The sequence below is a fragment of the Cavia porcellus genome, unplaced genomic scaffold (genome assembly GCF_034190915.1).
Source record: "Cavia porcellus strain 051 isolate PalLab524CR breed Dunkin Hartley unplaced genomic scaffold, mCavPor4.1 scaffold_22, whole genome shotgun sequence".
Classification (NCBI taxonomy): Eukaryota; Metazoa; Chordata; class Mammalia; order Rodentia; family Caviidae; genus Cavia; species Cavia porcellus.
Window position 1 is genome coordinate 61,870,273 of NW_026947505.1, and position 26,786 is coordinate 61,897,058.

The 26,786-nt window shown below is 36.4% G+C and overlaps 1 protein-coding gene across 1 annotated transcript in view; it reads right to left on the bottom strand.

The window, feature by feature from the left end:
• Gpr63 (G protein-coupled receptor 63) overlaps positions 1 to 26,786 on the bottom strand; it is a 214,013-nt gene that overhangs the window by 22,381 nt on the left and 164,846 nt on the right. The window contains exon 2 of the mRNA XM_063233267.1: positions 19,641 to 19,727. The gene's annotated coding sequence lies outside the window, so the exon portion shown is untranslated. The remainder of the gene's footprint in view (positions 1 to 19,640; positions 19,728 to 26,786) is intronic.

A 26,786-nucleotide genomic window follows, 5' to 3' on the forward strand; every position in this document is an offset into this window, starting at 1 on the left:
TTACACTATAAAGCTACTATGATAAAAACAGTGTGATACTGGTCAAAAAAACAGACCCAAAGATCAATGGAACATATTAGAAGATGCATAAACAACTCCAGACACACTAAGCTACGTTACCATTGACAAAGGTACCAAGTACATTCACTGGAAGAAAGACAGCCTCTTTAATAAATGGTGTTGGAAAAACTGGCTCTACACATGCTGTAGATTAAAACCAGACCCCTACCTTTCACCATGTACTAAGCTAAAATCAGAATGCATTAAAGATCTTAATATTAAAAAAAAATTAAAACTGCTGGAAGATAGAGTAGGTAACACTCTTGAAGACATCGGCATCAGCAAAGACTTTATGAACAAAACTGATTGTACAGGAACTATCACAGTGAATCAACAACCGAGATTCACCCTACTAAAAAGCTTTTGCAAAGAAAGAGAAACTGCAAACAGAGTGAAGAGACAACCCACAGTGTGGGAGAAAATGTTTGCCAGCTGTCCCTCAGACAAAAGATTACTATCAAGAATATATAAAGAACGCAAAAAAATCAGTCCTCCCAGATTTAAAGACCCAATCTAAAAATGGGCATCTGAGAGAGAGAGAGAGAGAGAGAGAGAGAGAGAGAGAGAGAGAGAGAGACAGACAGACAGACAGACATGAGTCCCCAAGTGATTTGAATTAGTCAGATGTTTGCTTTAGAAAAGCACATCAAATGTAACAACTCCTATTGCACAGCTATAGATTTGTCATACAAGAGATTCAAATACCATAAATAGTTTTGCCATCAGTGACTTGACTTTGCAGAATTATAAACAACTCTTGATAAATGCTGAACCAGATAAATAGGAATCATGTGACTTAACACAGTATTCACATCTTGGAAAAGTCTGCATCCGTAAAGGGGAGTTAGTCTGTGGACCCAGATAACTCCAAAATAAATCTTTCATCTGTCTTCTATAGTCATATTTTTCTACAGTTTAATCTCTTGACATAGTAAATATTGTTAATGTTATTGTTAATTGTTAATCTTTTAGAACCAAGTTGCAGTCAGCATGAGTAAGTTTGATCAGCTGTCCGTATTGTCATCACTTCAGTAGAGTTATCTACTTTGAAGTTATTATATGTATTGAAGATTGTTGTTTAAAATGAGACCCAAAAATATTATAATTCACCATTGAAATAAGTAATTACTCATAAGCATGGAAATGGATGAGTGCAGCTCATGGAAATCACAAAAGTATTCATCACTGGAAGAATGACTATTGTTCAATTGTTTGCCCAAAGGAATATCTATTGCTTTATGGAAGATATTCTTTCATATCAAAAAGGGGGCCACTATAAATATTGTTAGCATGGTATTCTTGCTTTACGTTGGTAAAAATAAAGTTCCTTAATACATATTGAAGTGAAAAATCTTTGTACTAACATTTGAGCCTGTGCTTTATTGTTTCAAAAGCTCTACAACTTCAGTTTCAAAAGAGACCCAATAAATATGCCTGGCAGGGTACCAGAAAGAAATGTCCAGAAAAAAATGGCTCAGAAACATCCTTAGGCTGAACACAGAAAGGCAATTTACACAAGCAATCTATTCTGTCAAGCATAATACAAAATGGAAAAATAAGATCTCATTTCTTCAACTTAGTGAACAAATTGGTGATATAATCGGTGACATTTTTATTATCAGACGCATTTGAGTGTCTTTTTTTTTTTAAAGTGTGTTATTCATACTAGTGAATCCCAAAAAAGAACTGATTACCTTACATATTATGATCAATTTTAAAAGCACATTTTTTATTTCTCCTTCTTGAACATACGCACAATTCACACACCGATCCCAAACTCTGTAGCAGAAAATGTCTCCAGCTGGTAAACAAGTTTGTTAGTTATGCAGGTAAGAGTTCCAGTTACAGTTCCTATTACTTTTGTTTTTTATAGAAATAGCTGTGATGCACAGCTGGCCACTACGATGCACACTCTAAGAACCAGTTCCCAACTGACAAGCCATTCTGCTCTGTACCTCCTGCTCGCTTACCCCATATAGGCCCTAGACCACCAGAGCTTAGTGACTGATATTTTGGGAGTGATCCCAATCAGTGCCTGTCAACATAAATAAATTTTCCTCCAGATCTTGGGGGTTGTGTTGGTGTTTCTACTTGCTGGTTGCCACTCCATTCCAGGAATTTGAAAAGAAAAATGGCTGGCTGACAAGTGAAAGATGGCTGGATGTTTTAAAAAAAAGAAACTGTATTAACAACCATTTTGGTGAGTTATAGTTGTGGCTGAAGATGTAAACTAAAGGTCACCCTGATCTAGTTTTCTTTTTAATACATTTTCAGTGTTTTATTAAAATGATAGAAAGTAACCAAAACTAGTCTTGAACCAAAAGATATGACTAATCATCCTGCGATTTCAAACATATCTTCGTATTTTAAATAAAGAGACAAATGAGTTCTTCTAAAAATCTTTGAAAAACATCTCATTTTTTCAGAAAGTTACTTCTAAGATTGTTGGAAGTATTTTTCTTCTCTAACTAAATAATAAAATGTAAGAAATTAAATATCCTGTGTAATTTCCATTGAAATATTTTAGGACTTTTATTTCCTCGAATTTCTGTTTTATGGCCATGAAAATTTTTCATGTTGAACTTTTCTCCTTTTGAGCACTTTTTCTCGATACTTGTCACCTTCATATACACACCAAATCTTTTGTTCCACATTTCTGAATTGTAAAGATGAGAAGTTTCCTCTTGATGGGGTATTAGCAAGACCATATGAAATAAACCAAGTGGAGTGCATTTACAGATGAGTCGTGATACAGTAATATAGATGTGAAAACAGTCAGGTCTGAAACTTAAGAAACTTGAAGTGTCTTAGTTCAGTCTTAAGTCTATAATATCCTTTTCTTTAATATCCTTTCCTTTTCCTTTTAATAAACTAAATACTCCTCAATTTTGTTGCAGTAGTAAAAAATCAATTCTCATGCTAACAAATTTTTAATGTTATTTAAAAATCTCTCCATGTGATAAAGTAATCCTTTACCATAAAAATAAACCTGGTGTACTTGCATATCCTTAGAATTAAAAAGCATGTGACAAATGCCGTTTAAAAAACTCCTATGACAAATGCAAATTTTCCTCTTTTTTGCTTTACACCCTCTTGGTACAGGTAGAAATTGATTTTCTTTGTCATTAATGATACTATTCATGTTTAAATTGGACCATCTATTGCCTCATGAGGCTTTAAATTATTAAGTGTCTCCCAGATGAAGCCCTGTTGTCTCACCTTTGGACTCATGTCACTGCCTGTCTAGACTCAGTGTCCTGTCCTCTCCAACACAATTTTCTGTTGCACTTTGTCATGGAGTCTGCACATCATCTTGCCCAATTAGAAGTGTCTGGATGCTTACATTAATACATTTTATAACAATAAACAAATAAATAGTCTTTCTTCTCTTTACCACCTGACTGGTAAAACAGGTCAGTGAGGGTGGCCTAGCAGTGGTCAGCACTGCAAGCACAAGGCCCTGAGCTTGACCCCCTCACTAGAGGAAAAAAAGTGAAAACAGGTAAGTAGAAGTATTGTTCTGGTTGGTAATAACTCGTAGCCTGAGTTACCTCGTAGCCTGAGTTACCTCACTCTGTGAAGACATTCTATGAGGCATTTTCCTATGTACAGAATTATAAATGTACCAGACCTCAATTTTTTTCATTTTACAGATGAGGAAACCAAGAGCTTGAGCAGTCAATATAGCAGCCCAATAAAAAATACTAAATTTTTGGTTCAATATTAATATAACATGCTAGTCTTAACTAGCTACTCATTAAATCCTAATTCTATTGCCCTATGAGAACATTATCTGAAAATAAACAAAAGTTTAGGTTTGAATCTAGTACTATTATCAATACTTTTAATCCTGACATGCCAAAGACAAAAAGATGGACTGAAAATTAGAGAATTTTCCTATCTCTGAAACATAAATTGTGACTTCTTACATGTATCACTATTTTGAAGATATATAATTTTATACACAAAATGATTACAGTAGAAAACTAAGCAGTTAAATCATTTTTTTACCCACTTTCTACACAAATTTTAAAATTTCTATTATAAGTCACAGAGCAACCTATGACTTAGAGTTGGATTTTATATCTTTTTTTTTCAAGCTTTTAGATTTGCTTCTTTGAGGCAAATCTACAAACTATTTTTCTGTTTTGCCAATGGCTTGATGTTAGGCTTTCCAATAGCAAGTGTTAGAAGATGATCATATAGGAGAATTTTTTTCAGCAATATCTGCCTTGTAACCACAAGAAACTAGAGATTTTAAAAAATTCTTTATGATAGATCCTGCTATTAACTACATGGCCATAAATACATACATCACTCTTTGTTTCCCATATTGTCAACTTTACCCCTCCACACAAACATGAGACTGACTACAACAACTAGCAAAAAAATCACTGTAGACATAATCATCAAAAACCTCATATCACCAGTATGCAAAGTACAGAGATATGCCTTTTTAATGGAGTGGATCCTTCCTCAAGAAAAAAAAGATGCCTCATATTTTGCTAGACACTCACTAGGACCCCACTCCTAAGTACTCTTGCTAACATTGTCTCTCTCCCCTGTATGCCTGGACTCCCCACACCACAGCTCTCCGTTTCTTCTCTCCTTAACTGAACTTCAAGACTCTCTCCAGCAACATTAATACCCACTCTTGCGATTTATCCATCTGGTCTTCTCTGAGGAGTGAGGACTCCTGTATCCTCCCCTTGATGGGATTTCTCATATTATTGTCATAGTTTTACTTACAGCTCCCTGTCTTTTTAAATTTTTTTCAAGATTTCTTCAGTCTTCACTATGAAAGAGCTCCTCATCCTGGCTGAGACCCCTGGCATCAGCTTCTACATGGGCCTAACCCATCATCCCAACAACTGCAACAGCCCCACCAGGAAGCCCTTCTCCAGCAGGAAGCAGTCTAATATGGCCACCATCCCTGTTCACCCAGACAACAAAAAGATGGTAATTGATTCTGCCAGCCAGGGGCTTAGCTATCTCTAACATGACATTCACTCAGCTTGTTACCTGGCCTTGAGAAGCAACTTATCTCTCCAAGAGCAACTTCTATGTTCTCTTTCTAGGTCCAGAAATAAACCTCCTGCTCCCTTTTCATGCATGTGCTAAGCCCTCTCCAAACCCAAGGCTCCACAACCACCCAAACGCTCTACCCCCAAGTCCCAGTTAATCTTTCTGTTTCCTGTTTTGCACACACATGCTCCTTTAAATCAGCTGTTGATATAATATTTTGAATCACCTCCCAAACTCCCCTCCCAGCCAGACCTGATAAAAATACGTCCAGTTCTTTGTTCTCCCCAGAGGGTGCATGCATCTCTTTTGCAGCCCTTCCATGCCCACAATAAAGCCTCTTCTCTCTTTCTCTATGTCTCCCCATTGTGCCAAAAATTTCATCACTTTGGATATCTCTCATCCTTAGACTGTGATTTGATTCAGGCTATGTGTGTGCGTGCATGTGTGTGTGTGTGAGTGTGTGTGTGTGTGTGTGTGTGTGTGTGTGTGTGTGTGTGCTGCTGATCAAACTCATAACTTCACGCTTGCCAGGCATGAACTTATGCTGCTGAGTCAAATCCCCAGCCCAGGCATATTATTTTCTTCCTGTAAAAACTGAAGTGCATTTCAATATAGTCTACTGAACACCACAGTCACTGTTGCAATTCTTGCTGCATCACTGTTAATCACTGTTATGGTTTATGTCTGTGGCCGCCAGGCCTCATGAGTTTGCATTGTGCATTTGTGATGGCTCATTGTCTAGTGTTTGGATTGATGGTGTTAGTGCCACACCCACATAGGGGTGGAACCAGGATGTGATATAATGGCAGGAAGAAGGTGTGTCTTGCTCTTTGCTGGTTCTGGCTTGCTGTTGGTGGCCATCATGAACTGCGACCCAGCCATGCCCGCCTGCCTTGGAGCCAACTGAGTGTGCACTGAAACCTCCAAAAACTGTAAGAAATAAACCTTTCGTTCCCCAACTTTGGCTTTAGGTATTTTCTCTCAGAAATGAGTAAAAAGTAACTAAGACAGCCCCTAACTGGACACTGTAGTACATTATCTTCAAGTTAATATTTTTGCAAATTTGCCTATAACAACCCAAAACTGATCAGAAGACACAGATCACACCACTATTTTGAACAGGAAAATTTTAATACAAATGACTATTAACTAAAATCAAATAAAACATTTAATGTGTGAGTTGCAGAATTATAAAGGCAGTTGAATTTGAAGCCTGGGCAACTTCGTTGGATAAAATTTAGAGCACTGTTTGGTATGGGATAGGATCTTGAAACTTGGAATGGTAATATATAGTTGGACACACACAAAACTGAGAATTTTTAAGCATAATCAGTATTATCCCTCCTATAAGAACTTTTTTTCTCTCTCTCTTGTGTAAAGAACTTTTAAAACCTGTGATAACCTTACAGGAGACAGATACCCAAGGTGCACACAAACTGCCTTTTGCCACTGGAGCAATTAGTAGGGTCAAATCTAAACTTTTCTTATAGAGTCAAATATCAAATATTATCCAAAAACCAATCAATCATTTGCCAAAAGATTTATAAAATGCTGATAAGATATTTGGCAAACCCCTGGGGAATATATAGTGAGTATATTTATGGGTGTTATACCAAGGAATACAGATTGTAACAATATATCTGGGACATTTCTTTAATATATATGCACTTAAACATCTTGGTTTTAATGTGTTAGCTCATACACCTACAAATTAATGTAAGAGTTGAATGACTTGACTGACTGGGAATTAAGAGTATTGGTGACCTGTACTTAGTGAGGTTGAGATACCAGAATTTCCCTGACATGGTGTAAAAGAATGAATATCAAGACTTTGAGAGATATGAAAGTTAGAGTAATTTTATAGTGTGTAATCTACACATACATGTGCACACAGTCATGTACACATACCAATTACTGTACATTCTATGAGAGGACTCCAAAAACACTTTTTACTAACACACTGAAAAACACATCAGTGAGAGAATCTTTAAAATGTAACGGTTCTGGCTTTCATTTCTAGACCAGGTATAACTCTTGAGATATGATGTTCAGATGGGCTCCCTGATTATGCTGGAGATCCCAAAGTAGCAGAGGCTGAAAGCTAGTACTTTACTTCAAAGACATCAGTGCCCAGAATATTTTGCATCATAGGGATATTGGATTGTGGTTAATAATTCGTGTTTTCCCTAGGAATGAAATATAAAAATATTAATATATTTAGAAATATATAAATATCCTGCTAGAATATTTCTTGATCTGTAAAGAAGAAAAAACAAATCTTCTTGATTTTCACAGACAAAAGTGGAGAGCCACTTCCACTCACCCAGTATGTGATCTAAACCATTTGGTAGCACCCTTTGTTTGAAAAGACCAGATCTTGTTGAGGAAAGACTCATTATCACTGCTGCTGTGCTAATATATATTCCATGTTTTCTACCAAACCTTCTCCAGGAGCCGGGGGCTACTTAGCAGGATGATTCTGTACTAAGGGGAAAAAATATTGAAATTTTAAGAGATTTCTTAGACACAGTGCCTGAAATAAAAGTAATTCTTGAAGATCCAAAATGTCACTTTAGTCTGTCAGTCAGAGGGAAGGTAAAGAGACGAATGGAAAAGGAACCTGTGTTTGACTCACAGTGACCCCTATTGCTCCTGTGTTTATATCCCCATTTTTATGGAAAAAAAAGGTAAAACAAAACTTTATAACAGAATAATAGGATAGTAACAGTAGTTAATGTATTACATGCTGTTATCTTTTAAGTAATTGCTCAGTGTACAAGATATGGGCATGGAAATTTCACCAATGGATATTAGCACAAACTTTTCTTTTTAACAAACTAAGAGACACTACTAGAATAACTGGCTTGAATCTCTCCCCTTTTCCCCCACTGTCATTTACCCTTTCACCTATCCTAGTTCCTTTTTCCTCTTGAACAATTTCTTCCCATTTCACATTACGTATTATACATTTTAGACTTTATCCATTTCATTATACAGTGCTTGGCAACTTTAAGGTTTGCAATGCTGGCTTTTTGATGATAAGAGTGGGGGCCATCATTATAGGGAAGACTAAGTGAAAACTCTTTTATCAGGATATTAAACTAAAATCAAAGCCATATACCTAAATTATGGAAATTAGTGTTACCCTCAAAACCTTGAAAATGTGCAAGAGGGGGGATTCATATCATATTCGTAAGTAACTCACTGATTTATACTATGCAGAATGTAGATGATTCTTGGAGAATGACAATAGATTATGATAAACTAAATCAGATAGTGATGACAGTTGTAGCTATTTTTCTAGATATATCTTTCCTGGAGCAAACTGATGTAATTTCCATCCTTGCATACAGTTTTTTCACCTAGCATATCAGTCAGTGGTTCCTAGAAAAATAGATCAAATGCAACATATACAAATATATAAGAATTTACAAGATTGGCCAAAAGTGGTCAACAACAGAGTCAGGTGTGGAAGAGTGCAGAGTCTTCCTGTGCTCTGGAGATTCAAAGGATCCATTCAAAGTCCTGGAGCTCACTGTAGTGTCCTGTGTGAGCCTGTTTATCAGAAGGCCTAAGCATCTGTGCGGGAGGCTGAAGAGTCCACAATGGAAGCCAGGAGATGATGTCCCAGGTGAAGGCAAAGACTGGACTCCCTCAGAAGGGAGGCTTCCTTCTTCAGTTCCCTTTTATACTGCTCAGTCACAAGCTGCCCTAGGGTAGATCTTTGTCTTTGGTAAATTCCCTAAGCCACACCAAAACTATGTCAACGTAATTTAGTTGGGTGTTTCTTTTTCAAGTTGACATCATCAGTTAATTATCACACCTAGATAATGCTTGATTTTTTCTCATAAAAGTTTGAGAGCACTGGAGACTGTTTTCATCTGATGAAGCTGACACTGTAATTTTGTGCTGAAACCTCTGCACTGTGTTAACTCTTCCTCTCAGCTATAATACATCTTCCTTTCTGCTGAAAGTTTAATCAGCTGGGTATTTCATATGGCCTGCAGCCCACTAATCTAAATACTGATCTTACTATGCTGATTTATTGGGTGAACAAAATCTATTTAATACTTTACATGCCTTAGAAAGACATATGGATAAAAATTTAGGAACTGAACACCATAAAAATTCAGAGATGTTACACATTATGGAAGTTTTGGGGGCCAAATGGTCTGGAACAAGTCAATATATCATTCAAAAGAAACCATGGCCATAGAAGGATCACAATGCCTTTTTAGATTTTGGAGGCAACAAACAAATACTATTTAACATACTTACCATGTCATACGCAAATTTCAAGTGGCTATCAGAGCAAGAGAAATATCTGCATCAAGTCCAGCCTTCAGTGTCAGCAACTCCAGGCCTGAGGATACTACAGATCCAACAACTCTTCATGTGTTGTCAGCAAAGATTTTGTATTTGCCTCTGGCAGGTTCCAGTAGGGGAAATGTAAAATAACCTCCAAGGTTTTGGAACAAATCAATACTCTTTTCTGAAAATAACTATTTCTCTTCAGAAAAATAGCTTCTGGATTGATACTGAACTTTGGAAGAGATATTAAATACATAATTATTGGACATCAAGTAAATTATATGACAAGACTCATCATAAACTGGGAACCCATGAATTTGTCTTTATGAATTGAGTACATGTACCAAAAGTCTATCATCAGACAGAAATGATACATCGGGACTGAACCCACATAAATCTTCAATGACTGCTGTGGCTCAGTCTTCTCTGATGTGGATTCCTGCTTCACTGCCTTGTATCCTTCAATTCTCTTCTGTGGCCTCCTGTGTAGTTTCTTATGAAGATAACTGAAGAGCAAAAGCTCAGCCTCAGTTTTCAAATGAGGAGTTGTACAACTCAACCTAATAGTAATGGCAAAAGGTATTCCACAGAACTTCAAATGATACACTTTACAGGGGTAAGAGAAGTGTGGTCTGCTCTGTAGACAGGTGGTTGCTAATTGGCTAGAAAGTCAGAGACTCGAAAGTAAAAGATTGAATGTTAATACAGGAAAGTGTGTGGAAATGTTACATAGATAGACAACTCAAAATGGCACAGAGAGGAAAGGTCTCCATGTGCCAAGTGAATAAATATTTACCAAACAGTACCATGGCAAAGGAAGTACTTAATAATTAGGTGAAAAAATAACACATTCAGCATTCAGTGAATGTCAATGAACTGCTTTTCCCTGATACACCAGAGCTTGTTTAATGGGTCCATGAATAAAGTGCCCATGCTGGTAGAAGCAGAGGTTACACCTGGTATTAATAACACAGATATATCTCAGCTGAACCTGACCTGGTTATCACTATTGTTGAGTGGTAAATTCTACAATAAATATCAATACTGAATCCAGTGTATCACTTGTCCCTGATGAAAGCCATCAGCTATCCAGTAGCATATTAATTACAATGGATCACTTCTATTATGAAAGGATAGAGATTCATCCTAAACTAAACAGGCAAATATTCTAGATATGGCTTTCAAGGTTTAGATCTATAATGTTCCTCCAAAGCCTCATGTTGTGCAGAGAATGGGCTTTGGGAAGGTGATTGAATCTGGACTACTGTACTCATCAGTGGATGAATGTGCTTGTTGAAGATGGGGACTCATCAGAAGGCCCGTCGATGAGCAGGGATGACCTGGAGAGGTGTATGTCCCTTCTCTATCCTCTTTCTGCTTCTTGGGCTACCAAGACATAAGCAGCTTTCCTCATCCCTCCCCAGCCCTTCCGCCATGCTATTTCTGTCTTCACATATGCCAGTCATGGATGGAAACTTCTGAAACTATGATCCAGAACAAATCTTTCTTCAAGCTGTGTTGGTTTAGTATTGTGTCCCAGTGATGGGAAAGTGACTAAGACATGGATTCCTTTCCTTCTCCACAATGCTTCTGCCAACAACACCACCTTGAAGTTCACATAACACCTTACCCTCCATCATGGTATTCAGCAAAACATTTTTTCAAATTATTTCATGGTAAAAGAACTCTTATTCAAGTAGCCAACTGATCAGACACATATTCCATTACCCAGAAGTGGCTAGACTAAAAGGAAGATAGACTGGCTTATTGCAGAGAGCTTTCAATTAGGAGACTACACCAGTTTGTATTACAGGAGATCACTATCAGGTATCTTCAATCCCATATTCATCACAGGGTGGCCCAGTATCATGGAGTGTTGATAATAAATTACACAGTGACATTGTATTTCCCGTCCTCACAACAGCAGTGCTGGTTAGGAGAGAAATGATTCTATCAGAGACACAAAAATAAATAAATTCACTTGATAAAGCTTCCATGTGGCTCTTGGTGTATAAGCCACTAAAGCAAAATACAGAGAAAATACTAGTTACCTAGGAGATTGAGCTTAACCACCAAGGAATAATTGTTTCTCCTGGTTTCCTTCTCTGTAATTCACCATATCTGTGAATATTACAATTTCTTTGAGTTCTGTGACCCCTGATGAGTCATCAAGTGTGAGTGTGAACTTGGAGACTTTTGAATCAGTCCTTCAGTGTTGATTAGATGTGGTGAGGCAGGCATCCATTCCTATACTAGCTACTGGTATACAAGGGATGCTTATGTTTGAAAGTCAAATATTTTGTGTGGTATAATTTTTCTTTTCTGATTCCTTGTTTTGTAGATACTCCTCATGAAATTATACATTCTATTCTAGTCCTAATCTATAGTACATCACAACTGAGTGCTGAATTTTCTTACTTTTTTTTTTCCACCTGAGGGAGAAACCTGAAGGTCTAGTCCTTTGAGGGTTTTTTTGTTGTTGTTGTTGTTGTTGTTACAACAGTAATGCATCAAAAAGTTTATTCCAAATGACCTCAAATAACAGTTCTTTTTAAGTTAAAACTTTTAGGGCTGCTTGAATGGTTCTTCAAGCTCAGCGAGGCTTGGCTCTTTAACCGTGGGATTGGTTTATGCTTTGTCTCATTTTTCTGCGATCAGCAGATTACACACAGTATAATTCTCTCTTGACACTAAAAGAAAGACAAAAGAGTAAAAGTCCATTTCACGCCATACATTCAGCACAGAAACAGAATATTTTCATTGCTGTCCGTATTTCACTGACCAAAAAAATACATCCAGCACAGCATGGAAAGATTCCACCTCTACTTTGAAAAGCCATGAAGTCTATTGTCAAAAGGCATGGATATAAGGAAAGATAGAAACTGAAAACAATAATGCCTCTCAGCCCAAAGGTTCTCTATAATACATAGGGTTCACACTTCCAACTAACCCCTATGTCTTGTATCTTAGTCCAGTAAACAAGTAAACACTCCCAGGACACTCAAAGCTTCTGTAATCATTTAGAGCAATCATCTTGTACACCCCCACCGAACCCTGTACTCAATGAATGTTTTAATAATTATGATGCATTTTTAGGATTTCTGCATTCTAATCAAGGAGATTTTCTAGGATATGTGGCCCACTATGTTGGCAAATATAAATTTACAAATTTTCTTCTCATAAAATGCAGAATCCTACATTCATTTACAATTTTTACTTTTTCTTACTAAACTATAGCCCTTCATAGTTTGATGTTAAGATTGGTAGACCTTTCTGTGTTTCCTCTCTTTTTCCACCAGTACTACGTATCAAACCCAGGGATGCTCTACCACTGAGCCACAGCTCCAATTTTTTATTTTTTATCTTTTTTAAGTCAGGGTCTCACAAAGTTGCTCAGATGAAACTCAAAGTTGCTATTCTCCTGTTTTAGCCAAACTCAGTGCTGGAATTACAGGCATATTCTACTATACCTGGCTTATCTGATGATTTATCTTGTGAGTTCATTTAAATTATAGTTTACCTAAGTCTAGAAATCTAATGGATAGAACTTTTTACTGTTAGTACTTTACAGATGTCATTCAATGTACTCAGTATAACTAATATAAGAAAAGTTGCTATCTGGTAGTCATTCTTTGTATATAACAAGGTTATCTTTCCTGTCTTCTTTTTTTTCCTTTTCTTTTTGCAATTTCTTTTAATAGTAGTTTATAATTTATAAAATTAATGATAAATGTAAAACTAAAGAGCCAGAACACTTAAAGACACTAAGAAAGATAAACATAAAAATATATACAACTAAGAAAATTATATTCACATTTAATAAAACCAAAGACAAATAAAATTTTGAAATAACTGAGATGAAAATCATCACCTGACCTGTAGAGGAACAAACAGAATTACATCATATTTTCCTTCCAAAATCACACAAGAACAAAATGAAGTTTTTAGTACATTGAAAAAACTCACGAACCTAGAATATCAAGTCTGGCAAAAGTATTCTGCAAAACTGGAGACAGTTTTGCCTTATTGCCTACCAATTTAGAGAAAGAGAGATTTAGTTCACTTCAGTTGACAGTCAACTGGCTGTAAGGCAGGACAGCACGACACGAAGGCATGGTGGATGAGCAGCTGCTCACCTTGTGCCAGACAGGAAGCAGAGACTGGAGGTAAGAGCCAAAAAGGGGGGTAAGACCTGGTAGGCCACATCCCCAGCCACTTGCCTCTTTGGACTAGATCCTACTTACAGCAGATCAGTTATGGCCCCGAAACAATAATCCAATCATACATCAAAAGTCCTGCCTATGATCACACAAGGTTTAGGGAGTATCTAGGTAAGAACCATAATGATGATGTTGTTTGAAACTTGATTTAGATTAATTGTGAATGTATGTTAAAATTATGTGCTAAAAGAAAAGTCACAAAATATGCTCAATTAAAAGCAGAAATTGGAAAAAAATTCAAACAATGAACAAAAACCACATTAAATAGTAGAAAACAGATACAATGGGTACAGTGGTTTAGTATTAATAATTGATGCCTATTAACAAGTATTAATGACTGCTAATTATCAATATTAATAATCACTTTAAATGTGAATAATCTAAATATAACAATTCAGGACAGAGACCATAAGAGTAGATAAAAAGTAAGATACAACTAAATGTTGTCTAGAAGAAACACACTAAATATAAAGGTGAGTGTTAAGCTGTAAGGATGGAGAAAGACATACCATCTAATACACTAATCAAAAGAAAGTTGGAATAATTATATACTTTTAGATGATATACACTTCAGAACCAGGAAAGTTACAGAGGACAAATAGGATATGTATAATGATAAAGGATCGATTCTCCAAGAACAAATAAAAATCCTTAGTATATATGCACCTAAAAAGGGAGCCTCAAAATATATAATGCAAAAGATCACAGGATTCCATACTTTAATTTGAAGATCCTTCCATCAGGAAAATACAAGAGGCAAGAATACAGTTGAGCTAAACAGTTGGATCCATCAACCAGATCTAGGACATTTATAGACTAATTCATGTAATAAAAGTAGACTGCACATCCTTTTCAATTCATAGGCATATTCACCAAAGCAGACTATATTGTGCCTTCAAAACCTACCTTCAGAAACTAAAACTAATAAGTGTACATTTACATGATTTCTGTGAAAAGTATATATCTTATAGCACACACATTTTAGTTTCAAACATCTACCGTATTTAGTTTAATTATGAACTATATTAAATTTTAAAAAGAAAGGAAATCAACTGCATGTTTACTCCTTGGAGTGTACAGGTGTAATCTTTTAGAAATAAAATTTTTACACCTGAGATAGGAAATTTAATTTGATAAGAAATTTTTCAACTTGATAATGGAAAGATGTTTTGTTCTTATGTTATAAACAATACAATTTATTAAATAAAAATGAGAAATGAAACATAAAGTTACAGATTTTTAAATGAAATTTAGAATTTTTATTAGCAATCTCAACTAAGCAACAATAGATTGACTTATTTTCTAGTCTATTTGCTTTTCAGTCATTCCATTTGGCAATATTATCTATCTATTGAAATTTGACTTCATTTTCCTTGAAATTTTAAAAATGCTGGAAGAATACCAACAAGGATTTTTCATGCTAATTATGGCACCTAAGTTATCAAATTCTGCACAATAATTTTTGAAATTTACATTCATTTTTAAATAATTGAAAGTCTTACTCTATAATTTCCAAATATTTACCACTGCTTCTGATTTGAAATATGAAAGATAATTCTGTTAATGTTCAGCTCATATCCAGACATTTTTCCAGAGATGTGCCATGCAAAATTTTATTTATTTATTTATTTTGTGGCATAAAATGCTACTATTGTCTCATAGAAACAGCTGGTCACCATGATGCATATTGTAAGAACCAAACACAGACATGTACTCAGCCACTGTACTGCCCCTTCCTAAGCCTTTGGGGCCTGACATTTTGAACAACAACTGATTCCCTGTCACTGCTTCTTGGACGTTAAATACATCTGCATCCAAATCCTGGGTGTCATTTACACATTTCTGTTTGCTGCTGCTAAGTATGTATGTATGCATGTATGTACTGAGGCATGGTTTCACCATGTAGCTCAGGCTGAACTTGAACTCATTTATGCAAACCAGGCTGGCCTTGAATTCATGGCAATCCTCCTGCGTCAGCCTCCCAAATTCTGGGCTTACAAGTGCATGCCACCATACCCAGTTATCACATGATATTTTCTAAAGAGTTTGATCTGGTATATTAATTGGCTTTTCAGGTGGCTAAATCTGCTCCACATATTTTCATGTTCAGTAATTTACAATCTCATGATAGTAGAAATTTCTAATCCATGATAATACATTTGTAAAAAGTTACTTTGGAAGTATTTCATGGATGAATATTATATTTTATTTTGCACTTCATTAAAAATAAATAAATTCTATTATTAACATTCATAATTTCTCAGAATAAAAATTGTCCCAATAATTGACTTTATAGGTCCACTATACCGATAGTTTCCAGTGAACAAAATGTGCAGTTTTCTAATAGACTCCAGGAAAAAATGAATTGGGGGCAGGTTCTACTCCAAAAGGTAGAATATCATAGATAGATCAAGATATTATCATGTATTTTAAATAGCATTCAAGAAAGATGAAATCTGAAAGAGATCCCAAGAAATCAGCCTTTGAAGCCTGATATTTTAGTTTTTAATTGTCATCAGGCTCTGGCCCATCACTTCTCGCAGCTGCCCAGTGTTACAGTCAGCATTGCCGAGTTCACCCTTCTCTGCATTATCTTCCCCCACCCGCTTCCCAGGTGCTTCCTCTGCCTCCAAAACTCATCCCTCCCTCCTCCAGCTCAGCGCCTCACCAAGGCAGCAGTGAGGCAGCATGGGAGGCCTCTGTCTCATGGCTTTGTGCTCTTTCCCTCTTCCCTGCTAGTCTCAGGAAAGCCTTTATTCCTACAATCAGCTTAAATATACTTGTTTTTATGAAATCCTGAGTTCAATCCCCAGCATCACAAAAAATAAGTAAAATATATTTACTTTGCACTTCAATTCAGATTATTTAATAATTTCCAATTTACTTTCTCTCTTTAATTTTCTCATGTGACTCACTGTTTATATACTGAGTTCATCTTTCACACAACTGAAACATTTACCGAGTCTTTTTCACCCCTGTAAAGCTCATGGCTTTGTGCAGTATAATCTCAGTAGTGAGGACCTGAGCCTTTAGGACTGAGAAAACTAATGAAGCTGGGTGTGGCTAGAGACAAACATGAATAAACTCAAAGCAAATAATTCCATCTTTGTCTATTCAACCGCTATAATATAAAACGGAGTACTTAACAACAGACTTTATTGCTCACAGTTCTGGAGGCAAACTAAGACCATGCTCAATCTGTCAGGAAATTCACTGACTCCTGAGGATCACCTCCTCGTACACAGCACCTTCTATGTGACCTTACTGGGCAGAAGAGACAGTCTCCCTCAAGCCTCTTTTCTAAGGGCCTTGTAATTTTCTCACAAAGGTCCCACTTCCTAATATTATCACTAGGAGGGGCTGGGGATATAGCTCAGTGGCACAGCAGCTGCCTAACAAATCATCCTGAATTTGATTTCCAGAATCCATCAAAAAAAAAAAAAAAAAAACCCACAGTGAATACTAATGTCATGAATTTGGAAAGACACATGTTCAGAAGGTAGCAGTAGTACAAAGAATTTTTAGGAGATGAGATTCAAAAGAAGATGAAGAACAACTGGTGTGAAATTTAGAAGTTCCTGTATAAAGTTTATACACAGGTGTAAATTTAAAGACAATCTGGACACAGGAAGTTTACGGCATGAGCACAGCTTTATGTAAATTATTTTGTCAGCTGTGCATAACAACAATTCTAGCAGAGAAACATGGCTGTAGGCCATCCAGCACCAGCCTAATGAACATGGTCCAAATGAAACGGGATGACAACCTAGGCGATTTGATAGCCTGAATAGGGAAGAAGAAAAGCCAGAGCACAAAGTGTCATTTCAACATGCATTTTATGTTCGTCAGCATTCTAGGGTCTGTACTGAGTGCTGCAAATACTATGCTAAGTAAAAGCAACCACAGTCTTTGTACCCATAAAGCTACAAACAAAACAATAGCATGAAGGAAGGCTTTCCTGAGACATTTGATTATCTGACGGATACATCCAAATTACTCAAGACTAACCCACTAGTTCTATAGGGAGAACATATATAAAAACACGAATGTTCATCGGAGTAACCCTGTAAAATTTAGTAACACTGGTATCATTTCTGTCCTACTCCTCACCATTGCCTAATTCAACAAATATTCATTGAAGAGATTACTTTGTGAAGATCATAATTCCAGAAGAAAGGGTACAATGAAAAAATCTTAAAATATAGGAGAGAGAAAAGTAAGTTGATCTTTTGAATATACTGTGGCAAGTGCTACATAGATCCAAAAACACAAAATATTAACAGTAAGAACAGTATCTTCAGTTACAAAATAACTATTGTTACCAAATTCTTCAGAGTGGTCTTTATAGCAGATTTTTAAATTATAGTTATATAAAATTCAAGAAAATGCAGTTGTAGGGTCCCCAAAAATGACCAGACTATCATGTGCTGATTCCTTGTAAAAGGTCTGTATCACGGTCCGTGCATCAACACTATCTCCCAACAAAAATAAAGCCAGGTAGGACTTCTTTGCTTCATTTTTATGATCAACTCCTGCCACCTTCATTTCAAATAAGAATAAAATCACATAATAAACCCTTTTATAAACAACAGAAGGAAAGTTGAGGGGGGACTAAAAAGTGATATAAACCTGATGCTACCAAATGCACTAAATTTAAGCTTCTTATCTGCCAAGAGATGTTTTGCCATCAATGACCTTTTGTCATAATGAGTGGCCGTGCTGAATGGCCACCAGTCTTATTAATGATTGGAAGTAGGAGGCAGGAGATTGTTTGCTGTCCTGCTGAGCATTTATATAGCTCAGAAGAGAATTTGTGCATCTTTATAATACCTATCTGGATTTTTCTTATCATCAAAAGTGAATATATAATGCCTCAGAATCTACTTACTTAACACAAACACATTTAAGATGTCAACTGCAGACTTCTCAGGAAAATGTAGTATACAGGGAAATATGCCAAAACCTAAGAGCATTCTAAAGCATTTGGCTGAAAAAAAGGAATCATTTGAGTAATTTTATCTAGCATGAAAGGTCACACAACTTGATCCATTTAATGCAACTGATAGTCCTGTTGCCAAAATGCTGCCACTGAGGATTAATTAATATCAATTGAGCATCCAAGAACATCTGACACTTGACCAAGATTGCTGTTCTCAGTCTTCATCCCACTGAAAATTGTCATGGAGATTAAAGCTAGCAGTGTCAACAACGCCTGCCTCCTTGGCCACAACAGAATGAAAGCAGGCTAGGGGTATAGGGGTAAGCCTTCTCTTCTCTCACATAGAAAAGGATCAGTTTTGTAGTCATTTGTCTAGGATTAGTCTGTCTTTTCCATTTAGAGAAAAATAATGTAACTAAAATATTTTAAATTCTACCACATGCCAGGGTCTCATGAGCACATTCGACATGTTTAATCAGGTAGTCTTCATAATATCCCTGCAAAGTATTATTATTTTTATTTTACAGAAAATGAAATTAATGCTTGAAACATTGTCCTGTCTTGGAAAGCACATTAATTATCTATCTCCACTCCCAGTGAATATACATGCCTTGGGTCTAAGTGATTTGTTCCTTGCTGTGGAACACTTTGCATAATACATAAAATATTGCCAATTGCTGGAGTCCAGTTCAGTACTGTTGACTAAGTTGGACTGAGTCAAATCTTTCCCACTTAGAGATCCTCAAGAATTGTATACAAGTTCTGAGCATTGGTTTAATCTTGATCAGTATGGCTAGAATCAGCTGAATTCCTGCCACATCCAGCACAGCTCTCAAAATTCCTGGGGAGGAAGATGGTGCCAGATTAAGACATGAAGCCATGAGTCAGAATATAGAAAGCTGAGGTCAAGTGGGGCCCCTGTCTCCTGCTGGGAGAAAAAGAACGTCCCAATGACTGTAGCGTGTTTTTTACACACTGGACAAATCGCTGTGAATTTCACCCCCTCTGCCTAGCAACTTGTTTTCCTGACTCAAATGGGTATCTCACATTCTTGGATTCTGGAACAGCTTGTTTATGTGGCTCACCTTGGGTACTCCGTGTTCTTGAGGCTGGCCTTGCTTTGGCTCCACATGTGTGATTGATCTCCAGCTTCAGCTGCTCCCCACAAATTCCTACCAGTAGGATTAAATTTAGAAAATAAATTACAGAAGAAATTACACATCTTCACATACCACTGTGGCTTATTGGAAACAGACAAGTGCAGATTCTAAGTTTTTGGTGGGCAATAAAACAGTTTTAAGCACATCTCTATTTTTTTTTTTTTGCATCTCTTACTCTAAGATTGATCTATTTAATGTGACTGATAATATACAACACAAAGAACTTTCCTTGTTTTTTTCTTTTAGTTTTTCACACAATCTCAAAGAAGTGAATTGAACATAAGGGTACACAGATTACACAAACACTTTGAAGCATGTAACAGATGTTCTGAGAGTTGTATTGTATTCATTGCTTACAGAGTCTTTAAAATACAGAAATATAACACTTTTAAGAAAACATGAAATGCTAAAATAAGAAAAAATGTTAAGAACTGATTATGATGAGAACATGACTCTGCCATAGCTAATTCATAGTTAAAATATTCCTGTGTTAACAACTCCCAGGATTATGTTTCATTTTTTTTTGTCAATTTAAAACTTGTTCTCTGCTCTTCAAACACAGAGACCAAGTTATAGAGACTGAGAATTCAATTTTTTAAAAAACACATATTGAATTCCTATTTTTTTGCAATGAACTCCCAGTGTTTTTGTATTTGGCCTTGAATATTTGAAACTTGAATATTTACTGCATACTGTTAATCTCTGACTCTAACACTGTCAAGCCAGCTTATTGTTTTTCAGGATTTAAATTTCCTTCATTATTACATCAAAAAATCAGAGGGCCCTCAAATCTAACTATGATCTAAGAGTGTAAACATAACATTGGGCATGGCCTCATTTCACAGATGTAAAAGACTATGCCTAATTTATAAATATTACATTGCATTTGGCCATGACTTTATAAAGGAAGTCATTAGTTTACTTTATTTATAGCACAGAAAAGAAATTAAGGATATTTATTAGAAAGTTGAGTGGTTAGCTCGTATGGGACCCTTGCAGCTTCCAGGTGCACTGGAACAGCTCGGCGGGTCTGGGGCACCTGCATCAGTCTCCCCATTCCTGGCTGTGCTTGGAGGACTGTGAAAAATTCTAAACAAGCTGGCAGGCGCCACCGGTTCCAAAGGCCCAGCGGCCTAGGGTAAGTGCCCTGTGCACTTTTCCCTGAGCCCAGCTTGTTTGGGACCCTCGTGACTTCTGGGTGCACTAGAACAGTTCAACAGGTCTGGGGCACCTGCATCCACCTCCTCGCTCCCGGCTGTGCTTGCAGGACTGTGGAGTTGTAAGCAAGCAGGCAGGCGCCACCAGTTCCAGAGGCACTAGTGTAAGTGCCCTGCCCACTGTCCCCCAGGTGCAGCTAGTTTGGGACCGTCTCTTGGTCCTGGCCAGGGAACCTCATGGCTCTCAGGTGCACTGGAGCAGCACAGCAGGTCCCGGGAGAAGGCCTCAGCATCCCCTCTCCGGGCTGTGCTTGGCAGCTGTGGAGTGCTAAGCAAGCAGGCTGGTGCCATGGGTTCCAGAAATGGGGCTTGGGCCGGCCTGCTCCACCCTCAGTCACCCTCTGTCAATCCAGGGAACTGGTGTCAGAGTCCCAGGAGCTGAGGCCATGGAAGAAGATTTCCAACACTCTGAGGAAGCCTTAGAATAACACTCAAAATGAAACACAGAAATACAGGAAAATGACAAAACAAAAGACCAAATTACAATCTCAAAACTCCAACCCATACAAAGAAACCTTAGGAGCTATGTATGTAGAAGAAAATATATGCCATACACATCAAATATTGGACATAATAGCAACTGAAATAAACAAGCAACTCCAAGAGGCTTTAAAGGAATTCAAACTAGAAATAACCTTCCATGTAAAAGAAGAAATGATAAAAGAAATGAAAGAGATGCTGAATATACCTAAAAAAAACTCAGTTAAAAATTGGAAGACCTAAACAAAAAGAATCCCTAGATGAGCAATATAAGGAACAAACAGAATACATAAAGCAGATGCACAGAGATATACAGGAAATGAAAAATTCCACTGAAAGCTGTAAAAACCACTTCAATGAAAGTGAAGTAGAATTTCAGACCTTGAACACAAGATTGCATCTAGTGAACAGGAAAGGATAGCTCTTTTAAAAATAATAAAGAATCAGGAAATAACAATTGAACAACTGCAAGATGATGCAAAAAAAAAAAACATAAGATTGATAGGGATTAATGAAAAAGAAGGGGATGACATAAAGGATATCAAAAGGATATTTAGACAAGTAATAGCTGAAAATTTCCCAAACATAAGATTGGAAACCGACATCAGGATCAGTGAAGCATATAGAACTCCCAATACTCATAATGAAAATAAAACTACACTCAAACATATAATAATAACCATCCCAGAAATCCAACAAAAGAACAGAATATTAAAAGCTGTCAGAGAGTAAGACAGATCACCTATAACAGAAAACCAATCACAATCACAGCAGACTTCTCAACCAAACATAAAGTCAAGAAGAGCATGGAGTGAAGTATTCCAGATCCTAAAGGAAAATGATTTCCAACTAAGACTGATGTACCCTGAAAAACTGTCCTTCAAAATCGATGGAGAAATAAGATACTTCCATGACAAAGAACAGCTGAAGAACTTCATGATCACCAAACTAACCCTGCAAGAAATATTGAAAGACAGTTTAGATACACTTAGGAAAAAACCACTAAGCAAACCAGACAATTAAATAAAACAGAAAGATAAAGATGCAACAGCAGAAAGATACCATGTCAACAATAAACCAACATATAACACTTATAACCAACCATTAACATAAATGATCTCAATGCACCAGTTAAAAGAAACAGACTGGCAGAATGGATCAAGAAAAAAATTCCAACCATAGGCTGTCTATAAGAAACCCATCTAACCCAAAAGGATACTCACAGACTGAAAGTCAAAGGATGGAAAACAATACTTCACACAACAGGAACCAAAAAAACAAAAACAAAAACAAAAAAAAAACAACAACAAAAAAAAACAGGAGTAGTCATTCTGTTTGCAGACAATGTGAACTTTAAACCAATAATGATCAGAAGAGACAAAGAAGGTCACCATATACTTGTTAGGGGAAAACTTCAAGAGGAAGAGATAACTATCTTAAACATATAGGCACCAAATTTGAGAGTACCCAGTTATATAAAACAAGTATTAACAGAAATAAAAAATCAAATTATCAGTAACACAATTGTAACAGGAGACCTTAACACACCATTGACACCAAGGGACAGATCAACCAGACAGAAAATTAGCAAGGAAATAACAGAACTGAGTCACACCTGTGAACAAATGGACTGATAGACATATACAGAGTGTTCCACCCAACAACATCAGAATACACATTCAACTCAGCACTACATGGGTCATTCTCTAACATAGACCATATATTAACAAATGAAAATACAAATACAACTTACCAGAATCTGTGGGATGTAATGAAAGCTGTTCTCAGAGGAAAATTTATTGCACTGAGTTCCCATATAAGGAAAACAGAACGCATACAAATAAATAACCTGGTGCTACACCTCAAACATCTGGTAAAAGGAGAGCAAGTCAAGCCCAAAGCCAAAAGAAGGGAGGAAATTATAAAAATCAGAGCAGAAATTAATGCAATAGAGACTAAGAAAACAAACCAAAGAACCAAAGAATCAATGAATCAAAGAGTTGGTTCTTTGAAAGAATAAATGAAATTGATAAGGATGTAGCCAACCTTATTTTAAAAAATGGATGAAAAAGCTCAAATTCATGCAATAGGAAATGAAAAAGGTGAAATCACTACAGACAGACTATAGAAATACGAAGATCATCCACATCTATTTCGAAAACCTCTACTCCCAAAGGTTTGATAACACAGAAGAACAGGTTCCTAAAAACAAATGAAGTACCAAAGCCAGGTAAAGAGGATGTAAAACTGCTGAATAATCCAATTTCTATTCATGAAATTGAAAATGTAATTAAGTCCTTACCTACAAGAAGAGCCCAGGCCCAGACAGATTCATTGCAGAATTCTACAAGAAATACAAAGAAGACCTAAGGCCGACACTCCTCAAACTCTCCAATGAAATTGAAAGGGAAGCAATCCTTCCTAAGTCATTCCTGGAATCAAATATTACTCTAGTACCAAACCTGAGAAAGGACCAACTAAAAAAGAGAACTATAGACCAATCTCCTAATGAACACAGATGCAAAAATCTTCAATAAAATATTGGCAAATAGGATGCAGTAAATCATCAACAAGATTATACACCATAACCAAGTGGGATTCATCCCAGGCATGGAGGGATGGTTCAACATCAATAAAGCCAAAAGTAAGAATCACATGGTCATTTCTATAGATGCAGAAACAGCTTTTGATAGGGTCCAAAATTCATTCATGATAAGAACTTTACAGAAAATTGGAATAGATTATCTTTACCTCAATATAATAAAAGCCATCTATGACAAACCAACAGACAGTATCATACTAAATGGCCAAAAATTGAAAGCCTTTACTTTAAAATCAGGCACAAGACAAGGATGTCCTTTATCACCACTCCTACTTAATATAGTACTGGAAATACTAGCCAGAGCAATTAGACAAGAGAGAGAAATAAAAAGGGAAAAGATAGGAAAAGAAGAAGTTAAATTATCATTATTTGCAGATGACAAGATCCTCTACATAGAAAACCCTCAAAACTCCATTGAAAGACTCTTAGATATAATAAATAAATTCAGTAATGTAGCTGGATACAAAATCAATACTCAAAAATCAATAGCATTCCTACACACTAACAACAAAATCACAGAGAGAGGAAATAAGAGAAGCCACACCCTTCCCACTAGCAACCAAAAAAATGAAATATTTAGGAATTACTCTTACAAAAGAAGTGAAAGACCTATGCAGGGAAAATTATAATACACTGAAAAAAGAAATTGAAGATGATCTCAGAAAATGGAAAGACATCCCTTGCTCATGGACAGGAAGAATAAATAATGTGAAAATGGACATTCTCCCAAAACTCTTATACAGATTCAATGTCATCCCAATAAAAATACCATCAACATACCTCATAGATCTAGAGAAATCACTCCTAAAATTCATCTGGAACCAGAAGAGACCTAGAATAGCAAAGACAGTTCTAAGCAGCAAAGGCAAGGCACGAGGCATCACAATCCCTGACTTGAAGTTACACTACAAACTGAACACAACTGTTTGCAGTCTCACCATTTCAATGTCCATTTTGTATGCTTTAATTTTGTAACTTGAACAATTATTTCTAAGATGACAATATGTAATCTATTAACTAGTGATTCCTTACTGGTTTTTTTTTAAAGTTCTGTATTACTTGTGCCCTTATACTGGTTTTTTCCTTTCCTTTAAATAAAAAAAAAGCTGAGTGGCACAGGGACTTTAAGGGAGTGAGAATCTGATTGATGGGAGAAAAATCCTAGGAAATAGATTGGCCAGGAAAAGAAACATCTCAGTTTTTAGATGAGGTAGGGATAAATAAACCTTATTTACTTATGTATTTATGGGTAACTAATTCCAAATAAGTGCATAAACCATCTATAGACAATAGAACATTCAAATGCTTATTCTAAGAGGAATTCTTTCAAACTCTGGTAGACAGCGTTACCTTCACACCACAACAAGATAATTACATAACCAAAACATAAGTAAATAAATTAAAGAAAGCTAAAAGCCAATATTCTTGACTAGATGAAAAAATCTTCAAAACTTATCTTCACATGATGATACATGCATGTAATCCCAGAAGTCTTAGAGTCTGAAGAGGACATAACAAGTTGTAGCCTAGCCTGGGCAACTCAACAGTTTAGTGAGACTCTGTTTCAGAATTACAGATCAGGGCCTGGGATACATCTCAGTGGCACAGTGCCTTCCTGGCAAGCATGAGGTCTTGAATTCAATTTCTGGCACACACAAAAAATTTAAAAATAAAAAAATAGGCTGGAGATATAGCTTAATGGACTCGGTTCTCAATGTGGCAAAATACTAACCAAGTGAATCCAACAACACATTAAAAGATTAGTCACATAATCAAATGAGATTCATTCTAGAGATGCAAGATTTGTTCAACACATGCAATCAGTAAATGTGATATACTATATTAACAGAATTAAGGACAAAAGCGATATATTCACCTCAATAGGTACAGAAAAGCTGTTTAATGAAATTCAATGTTTTTTCATGATAAAAACACTGAACAAATCATGGAACAAATAGAAGCTACATATCTCAGCACAATAAACAGCATACACACACTGCACATGCACACACACACACACACACACACACACACACACACACATCAGCTAATACTATACTGAATGGGCAAAACCTGAAAACTTTTTCTCTAAAGTCTCTAAAATCTATAAAACAACAAGGATGCCCACTTTCAGCATTTTCATTCAGTGTAGTACAGGAAGCCTTCACCAATTAGAGCAATTAAGCACGAGAGACAAATAGAGGGTCTCTAAACTGGAAGGAAGAAGTCAAATATTTCATCTACTGTGTTCATCAACTTTCTAGCTCTGGAATTTTTACTATTATTTATTTCCATTCCCTTGTTCCTCAAGGGTTATACTTCAAAAGTATAATTTGAGGAGGGGACAGAGATCTGTTCAGTGGTTCAGTTTACATCTTTCACTGGGAATGGACCTTACTTTCCTCTTATGTAACAAGTTAGCGAGACTGCCAACTCCCTGATGGCGTCATTCCTCTGCTCAAAAGCGGTGAGCTTCTCCACGGAATAAAGCTGCTGTGTTTCACTGTGTACAGCAGTTGGTCTCTCTATTTACTGTCTTCACCACTGCGCACACGGACAATTTTTCCATCAGATTCACCTCTCACTACAGTTGTGCACAGGTTTACAAATGACGTGTCATAGGTGGTTCTTCATCTACACTTTAGATTTATTACACACAAGTCCCAATGCCCTCTTTTTCTGCCAAAATTGGCTACTTCTTTTCCTCCCAATCTGTCATCTATTTTGTTCTGTACAAATTTTCTTTTTCCTTTTCTGACAAGATAAATGCTC